The following is a 9669-nucleotide window of genomic DNA, read 5'->3' on the forward strand; positions in this document are numbered from 1 at the left end:
GCATATTCACCAGCTGCAGATAAATGACTTCAAATGTTTAAATATTTTTCATAACTAAACCAGACAGCTGTGAGTGGATATATCAGACTTTAAATGTATTCAAGCAAACTGGTTAATTTTCATCTAATTTTAAAGACTGACTCTTCTAGGTAGACTTCTTTCGAATAAACGAATGATGATGATGATTTGAGCTTTTCTATTTGACTCTTATTGGTCCTGCTGTGCGAGTTTGTTACTTATGTGTGTGTATATGGGGCAATAGATATAAAATGACAGATTTTTTCTGACCTCGTTCTTTTCTTTGTAAGTTGCCATGTTTCGCTGAAGCAAATTTGAGAAAAGCCATTACAAGCTGTCTTTCACCCACAAATTGCTCACGCCTTTTCTTTTGCTGTGCCTGCAGAAAAGTGCTTGTACATGTGAGCTTGAAAATACAGCGTTTAGTAGCTTTGTTGCAAATCCATGTGACAGCAAAAACTGCAGTCAGCAAAACTAAACTCTCTGCATCCTTGTACAAAGTCTTAAGAACATGTGGGTGGTTTATATCCAAGCAAGGATTTAAATACAGTCTTGCAGATGATAATGCAATTAGTTGTCAGGCATTAAAATGAATTTGGTCCTATGTATTTATATAGTGAATTATATGATGCAGGAGTCTTTTCCTTGTGAAGAAATAAGCAGAGCCAATAAAATTGCCGATTCCTGTGCAAGTTTGTCTAAACCGTAATTAAATCAACAGTAGTACACAGCTGTTATGGAACTTAGAGGTGTTGCATGATGCATATAATAATATTATGCAGATCGTATCATCTTGCACAACCAGACACGAATCTATCATATAGTCTAAGCGATCCAAGCACACCAGAAAGTTCTATCGAGCAACCTGTTGCCAGAGTCCAACTTTCTGCTGCTGATCGTCCACATCGCCTCACACAGCGGCATGACCAGGTACCGCTGGAGACTCTTCCACTGATGGTGATCTACACATGTGACAATGTGGTGGTACAACTTTCAAGCAAATCGAAAATCAGCAACTTTATATTAGGGCGACGATGAGGGTTTCTAAATGAAAATGAAATAGGCAAGTTGCTGGAACATGTCAGCAGAGCAGAAGCAGAGACTTCGGTCAGAAGAGTTTCAGAACCACGGACAGCGACAGACGAGTTCAAAACAGACGCATCGAAAGAAAAACTCAGAAGCTGCAGGAAAATGTTCAAGTACACAACTTTCAGTGCTCAGTTCATCAACATGACACCCGGAAAACAAGTTTAAGTAGAAGCAAAGAAGTACCTGTCGCCTGCTCTTACCTTGAAAAGGTGTGTTTGAAGTCTCGTCAGTGGCTCTCTATCCGGGTGGCCCAGACGTCTTGGTGCTGGGTTCGGGTAGCAGCTGCTGAGTGTTTCTCAAAGTCTGACTCGACTCAAAGTCTTCAGATCTGCGCTCTGGGCAAAACTTTCGTAGCGTTTGAAGCGGCTGAAAGCATGCGCCAGGTCCTAGCCCGACCCTAGGAGGGTCGATCCCAAGTTTCAGTGCAGTCCACTCTCACAAGCAAAGAAAAATAAAGCGACTCTAACCAAACTCCAAAGAGTTTACTACCAACTTAGTTTAGTTGCTATATCCAGAGAAACTGGTGTATAGCGAAGTGACAAATTGGTTGAATCGGAGCTCCAGCAGACAGTCCGTAGAACCAAACTCTGTGGTCTCGCTTGTCTTTTCTCTCTAAGCTCCAGAATAAATGTTGGTACTTCTACTCCCGGCTTCGGAGTCTTCTTGCTTGTGGTTTGCACTGCAAGTGGGTCCAGTCTCAGTGTAGCTTGTGGCCTGCTCTTGGAGGTATTTATCCAACCCCGCCCCCCCTGCCTCAAGTCAGAGTCAGTGCGTGGATGGCGTACTGAACTGAATGAGACAGCACCAAGACGGGGGGAGTGTGCGGGGGAGACGTGTTTGTGTGTGCGCGCATGTGCGTGTGTAAGTGTGAGAGTGACTGTGTCAGCGCACGGAGGAGGGAGGGAGTCTGAAAGGAGGGACCTGTGCAGGGAGACAAACGATTATGAACAGCAAACTACGCAGATATCAACGCAGAGCCAAAGGTACCGGAAAGAGGATCAGCTGAATCGGTGTAACATGAACTGTCTTCAACGGAGCATGAACACATATGATCAATACCATTAACTATGGCGACGTGGTGATACAGCAAAGCTCAAATATTATTAAATCATCTGTTAATTATTGATCAACTGCGTTTTTATGATCAGTGCAATTGACTTGTGGGATTCAGACTCACTCGTTCACTGTGGGCAAAAAGGGGCAATCAATCAAAGTTGTTAAATGGTCTTGAGGGTGTTTTGTGAAGTCAGTTGTGCAGAAACAATGATGTGCACGGACAGTTCCGGTGACGGTCACAGTGCCAGTAACTCCACAACCAATTAAAAGTGGAGGTGCGGTGCAGACAGTGCGGTAATGCATGAGAGGAAAGGCGCACACTCCCTCCCTCTCTCCCTCTCCCTCCCCTTCTCTCTCTCTCTCACTCTCTCACTCACACACACACACAGGAATAAGCGTGTGTGTGTGTGTGTGTGTGTGTGTCCCTCCCCTCCGTCCCTCCTTTCCCTCACAGGCTCTCTCCGGCGGTGTGGGAGGATCTGGGTAGTTCTCGAAGTGTGAAAGGGATAACCTGCCGTGGGTGTCTGCCTGTTGGTGCAATGTTGGCTCGATTCCTCTTCTAGCCAAGCTTTATAAGAGAAAATCATCACTAACGAATAAGTGCCCAAACAACATGAGTCAGGAAGTGTAAAACAGAGCAGCTGTAAATGAGCGATCATCAGTCATTGTCTTTCCTCAGTACTGTCCCTCGGTTTCCTGCAGCAAACTGAGCCCGGTGGGAGTGAAGAGTCATCATATGCTGTGTTGTGGTGGCATGTGAATTTTTAGATCCCACGTTGTTGGGGGGGAATACTCTACACTTTACAGGACAACATTAATACAAGTAATTTCCTCCTCCTCCATTAAATAGTTTGCCTGTTCACTCCAGAGGAATGAATTACTCATGGTTAGAGTAGGGAATCATTCATGGTGGAGGTTAACTTCACCTGGTATCTTGGTGGTTAATGTGACCTGCAGGGCTGAAATTTCTCTGTAAGCATAACCTGGAAAATGTGCTCTATTTTCAGCACAGATTTTTAGGTTGGAATTACAGAGTGTGGTCACCTCTGTCAACATACAATAAATATCTGACAATTTTGAAATAATCACCAGGAACAGGTAAAGTCTTTAGGGAAACTCACAGCTTCATTAAGGATTGTTAAGACCCCTTCTTAGTTTTTTTAGTGTCTTTAAGAAAATGTTCATAAGAGCCAAGTTAGGGTCATCTTTAGGACTTTTAAAAAACTTTTAATATTCAGGAGTAAATAAAATGTAAAATTGTGCTTTGTCTTTAGTGCTGAAAGGTCAGGCGAAACTTAATATCTAACTCTTTTGATAATTGGTTAGTCATAATCAGTGCTTACAATCCTTCTTACTTGTGACTTATTTCATTTTAAAAGGTATATACGTGTCTTATGGACTGGTGCTCAGACAAAGAGAAAATTTAATGAAGAATTAAAAAAACATTTTCTGGTACTATACAGTGTGAGAAATGAGCTTAGCGATAAAGAATCATCATGTTGATTTGCAAACTATATTTGTTTTTAGCAATAGTTCATGCACAAAGTTTTATCTTTTTTTTTTTTTAACCAGAGACTTGTTATTTAGCAGTAGTACTTGTACTACTCATTGAAACTGTCACTTAAAATAAAAAAAATAAAAGTCTTTCCCTCCCTGCTACAGAAAGTGTCCTGTAAAGTTATTAAAATCTACTTTATTACCACCCCTGCGGCGTGGCTCCTGAAAACCTTCTCAAGCCCTGTCAGTGAGTTACACTTAATAACATTACAAACACTGCACATTACACATTACAAGCACAGCTGCAGCATAATTGCATTTGTTGTTTGGATTCCAAGAAACAATAAAATGATTCTGTGTGGGGTAAACAAACAGTCTATGACGCTGGAATCATGAGAAAGAAGAACAGCAATAATATTAGTTGACACGTGTGTAAATCCTCAGAGTAAATTTGTCATTACAAAAGTTCTTCCTGTGCACTGAAACACAATTAGTCATGTCACACATCAATAGAGCTGACGGACTTGATCCCACACATTTCTGCTCTCTCTAACTCTAGATTATATCCAGTCCATTATCACACTTTCTATTGATGTAAACTATATGTACATCATCAAAAGAGACAATATATACAGTAATAAATAATCCTTTCCAGTTCATTCCAACCCTATTATTAACCAGCTTTTTTTGATATTAGTCACACTGTAAATCTATACATTACTTATCTCTTGGTGAAGTGGGTATTTCATACAGTGTCCTGAGTGGTCAGGATGTGTCACTGAGCAGATTACAATAGAAAAACTTTGATTTGTATATTTGCTGAACTTCACTGTAGCAGGTTTATTCATGTACACTAAATTCCCAGACTAGCAGGAGGCCAAGGAGAAATGCCCCAGGTTAATCTTATCTTATATTTCTACAATTTGAGCAGAGAGCTTCTGACTAAATGCACCAAATTTATATCCAACTGTGTAATCAAATGAGCTATTAAACTCTCAGCATGTGAGAAGCTGAGGACAAGTTTGACCCCATGTTTCAGAAACTCCTTCCCCTTCCATTCTACATGTGTAATGAGGCTGGCAGACACAAGGGACCAGGAGAAATAATGAGTTGAGCTGATGGTGATTAGGATAAACTTGACAAACATGGGTAGTCAGTCTGGTGGAGAGCCTTCAGACAGTCTGGGGAAATGAGACAACAAATGCAGAGTCTATTTGTTCACATTCTACTAATAAACTGCCCTTAAGCAGAGTTTTTTTAACCTACAGTTACTGAAGCGGCTCTGTTCAGTGGCCAGAACTACAACTGAGGGCACAACTGTTAATATTCAGCTTGGACTAATAAACAAAAATCTCAGGTCAAACAACTGACAGTCAACTTGTAGCACCTGCTCATTTCAACCTTGAATAGCTTCTGGTTTGCCACAGCTCATTTGAGAGGGAGGCGTGGGCTGTTGCAGGCACAGTTACATAAACAGATGCCCATATAAGTGACTGTGAGAAAAAAAATAAAGTTTTGAGAAATCACCAGTGCACTTCTACACCTATCGCCCCCACACTCTTTTCCACCAAAGCCAGGACAGCCCCCTTACTGCACAGGTATTTGAGAAAAAGGTGTCAGTGGATTGTCTAAAGAGAGGCATATCCTCACAAAGCTGAAACACCGGATGTAGTTTGTGTTTGATGGATTGTTTGATTTTGTTGTAACAAGTGCAACAGGATATGACTACACAACTATTTTAAAATTCATAACCGCAAACATTTCATTTCTGACTCCTTCAGAATAGGTCACAGGAAAATAACTGACATAATTTCTAATACTTCATTATTATCTTCACTTTAAAAACCATCTTCATCTATAAGTTCATCTGAGCCCTAGATGGTGCTGTTTTTTTAAATGCTTCCAGCTTCCACAGCAATGAGGCTGCAGCCTGTTGTGACTGTGCAATGTTCACTGTGTAAACCAACAGGCCAACAGGAAGGGTTTATTGGTCAGAAAGAGCCAATGTTAGTGTTAAGGATTCATAAAAACAAATTGGTTTTTAATGAATTTTTAATTCGTGCAGTTGCCAGTTCCATCACATGTACAGAAACTATAGAAGTGAGAACATTAGTAAAGATCATGGAATCACTGAGACACACTTATTTGGTTTTACTTACAGAAAGCAGACTGTGTAGGTGGCATAGTAAATGTACTGGAGTGTTAAATGACCAGACGTGTTGCGTAGTCTGATGGCTGCACATGTTAAAGAGCACTTCAACCTGTCCCTGTTGGGGGCTGAAGAGCCAGAAGCTACAGTGTTGACGCTTCATGTGATGTAACTGAAGTTCAGATTAAAATGTGCATTTGTTGTCAAACAGATGGACGCAGTAGACCATCAAGTATATCCTACAAGTACATGTACTGTATGACCACATCAGAACCAGTGTGGTCATGCTCTGGTCTGTGATGTAATATACAATACGCAGAAAGTTGAAAATGAATGAGAATGAGATGCCATGCTGTCCTATGACACTAATATGAATTGCAGTCTGCAAGAGAGAGAAAGGAGAATCACATTGACAGTGATTAAGTTTTTTTTTTTTTTGTAAATTTTTCTATGCTTGAGATCCATTTCTCTGTCTCTGGGTATATTTTCATTTACAGCAATAAAGAGCAGAAGTAGGGCAGGAACACTAGAGGGAAGGAAAAGGGCCATGTTGTCTAAGACCAGTCACCATGACTGCAAATCACTATTTGCAAACCAGGTGGTAGTCCACAGAGTTAAAGAGTCTCAGCCTGGATAATAGTACAATGTACAACAAATGAAGCACAGCAGCTCATCCTTCACTGAATAAATCTGAGTCACCAGGAAAAGTTGAACTGAACATTGGGTAACAAGTGCTCGGTAAAAAGAGTAAAATCTGAGACGTTATCGTGACAAAGGAACATCTCTAACTGTTAAACAATGAAGATCTAACAAGTGGTTCCTAAAATCCATCCATTATCTGCTGCTTATCCGAGGTTTCATGGGGGCCAGAGCCACTTAAAGCCATTAAGTCATGAAATATTTATATTGTACATAACGATAAGGTGCTTATCCTTATGTATTACAGTAATAAACCAGTGTCTAGAAATTAGACACTGCCTATTTGTCCAACAGATTTTATTACAGTTCCTCACAGTGTATCCCAAATCCTATAGACATTTCTGCAACAATTGCACCACTTAAAGTTTATCAAATAACTACAGTAACTACAGTTTGTAAAATGTTTTTTGTGCCTTAAGTCTTTCAGCATGTGCAGACCCATTCTGTGTTTCGTGTGTTTTTGTGTGAATACGATGTTTAGTGAGTGCTGATCACGATATCATAGCAACTGTTTAAGATAGAGCGTGAAACAAGAGGCAAAAACAGAACTCTTGGTGGGCGTGTGCAGGCGTTAGAAATGCTGTAGTCCTCCAACTGCTTTGTGAATATGTTGCAAAAAATAGCTTTTCTGATATTTTTTTTTTGACGTATCTTTACTTTAGAAAATTTACCTAAGATGGTGGTTACTTTAATTGTTGCTTTTTTCCAACCCAAGAGAAACATGGTTTTGTTGTAAAACCATGAGCAGAATGAGCAACTGCTTGGTTTCACCTGCAGTGACCAGCTTGTAATCTGTTTTCCTTTATTCACCGTAATTCTACTGTGGTAAGAGTAACAGTAATAGGCTGATGAGTATTTCTGGGGGGTACAAGCTGCCCTGTTTCTTTATTCCAAGATAAGGGCCCTCCTGTAGGTGAAGAAAAGAGCAGAACGTGAGGAAAGGTCAATGATTTATATAATTTATCTTGTATGTACAAAAAAGGGACTGTACTGTTTCTTTTTTCTTTACATAATGACAATAGGGAGACCTTTTAATAATTCAAGCAGATGAGAGAGAGCCTTCCTGACAGCAAAAGTCTTTCCAAATTATATTTTGACACCTTAACTTACAGTCTTGCTGTATTTTCCTCTTCAGTTTTTGCCTTTTCTGTGAGATCTTCTCTCCTTTTCATCCCTTCTGTACCAGGCGACAAGAGTGAAGATGTGCAACTGACAGTGAGTGGATAAGCTCCAAACCTAATCTGAAGCATGAGGCTGATCTTTTAGCCATACATCACTCACTCTACCACACATTCCTTGTAAAATATATTAAAACTGACTAAAGTCTGTGAAATACAGTAGTAGGACAACCAGGTGAGAACAGAATATGGAATATACTGGTACTGGTGGCAAATTCATACTACGTCATTCATACATATGTCCCCAATATGAAGATATTATGAAGATTATTGTTATTGAGAAACTGTACTACACAAAACTCATACAGATACTTAGGGAAGGTTTACATGCTGCTTCTCAACCAAGGGCTGTAGTAGTAGTAGTAGTAGTAGTAGTAGTAGTATGTAAGTATAATTTCTAGGAGACAGCGCAGTGTCTTCAGCAGTAACGTCTCAACATTTTCAGATTTATGCACATACCTCAGACTGAGCAGGACAGGCACTGACATAGTGTCTGACTCTTCTAATCAATATCTCAGAGGTTCATCGGCTTTTCATAATGAATTATGCCATTGGCTCCAATTGCCATTTATTTCTGTATCTGCTGAATATCCAGTGTGGCTGTACCTTTGTTTTGATGATCAATAGGGACACTCAGAGGAAAAAGGCCTGAAATGCTACCATTTGGGTTGGAAGCAGGAAATCGATTTTTTACTTATGCAACATGTGGCAAAGCTTAGTTGAACCCCATGCAATTTAGAGAAAAAAATGACATCACCTGGCCTGTCATGTGATCAAGCTGAAGTGGACAGATCAGGTGTAGCTGATGCCAAAAACAAGTAGATTCTGCGATGAAATTCACAGTGTGACAGATCACTGTGTGCAATCAAATGTTTCATATTGGGATTTGCTTGTGTTGGTTTCTACCATGATGATGAGAGTTTTGCCAAGAACACAAAGCTCGTTTTAATCCAGTGGAGACTTCCCTGCTGTTCCTCACTCAACAACAACAACAACAACAACATCTACCAACACACACAGTGAACTGTCGATTATCTTAGTCATGATTATGTCTGTAAGAGGGCAGAGATTCATTAGGAACTGATGGGGCAGGTGGTGTGAATTTAATAAACACCAGAGTGAGAGATGTAGGCATGTCGCAGAATGACTCACAGGAGTTTCGCTGCACTGAGTGCCAGAGGAAGGCCTCTCCACAGAAAGGTTGTCAGGGAGGAAACTGATACAACTACAGGAAAGACATAAATGGCGTTATCTGTGTGTGAGTAGCCCAGTAAATCCCAAAGAACTGCAGAGCTTGAAAAATCAAGACGAAGCTGCACAAGGCAATTTGGCCTTGATTCGGTGACTCATTTCTTCTTTAGCTTTTGAAAAGAGTGACATAGGTCTTGGAGAACCAAAGAGACTCTGACAATTTCACTTGTACTCACAGGTACAAAAAGCTTTTTCGTCTCGTACTTTGAATACATAAAGTAATATGCATTTTTATAAAATACCAGTGCACCAGAAAACAAATCAGGGTACTTTCTTAAATTGTCAGTGTTATGCTTTATATTAATTTAAACACAGTCACTGACCCTCTAAAGACTAATGTTGACGTTTTAGTGTCTGATCTGGAAATTACATTGATTTCAAGACGAATCTTACAAACTACACTGCAACTAGTATTTAATGAAGTTGGCATCAGTAATGTTAAGGCAGGCTAAAAATATGACAGACATATCTAGACTTTAAATATGTCATGGATGTCATTATTGGATCTTTCCCACACAGCTTCACCCCTTGACTACCTGTACATCAAAGACTGTTTGGTTTTCTTTGCTAAAGACAGACTACACAGTCTTCAAAGGGCATGTGCAGTGTATATCATAATGAAAATAACCGGAGTTGAAATATTGATGTAAATATTAAAATAAAACATCTTCCAATAAACATAATTGAATTCTTCATCTGGAAGGAAACACTGTGACAGACAAATGCCTCAGT

This window comes from Mastacembelus armatus, chromosome 11 (genome assembly GCF_900324485.2).
Source record: "Mastacembelus armatus chromosome 11, fMasArm1.2, whole genome shotgun sequence".
Lineage (NCBI taxonomy): Eukaryota > Metazoa > Chordata > Actinopteri > Synbranchiformes > Mastacembelidae > Mastacembelus > Mastacembelus armatus.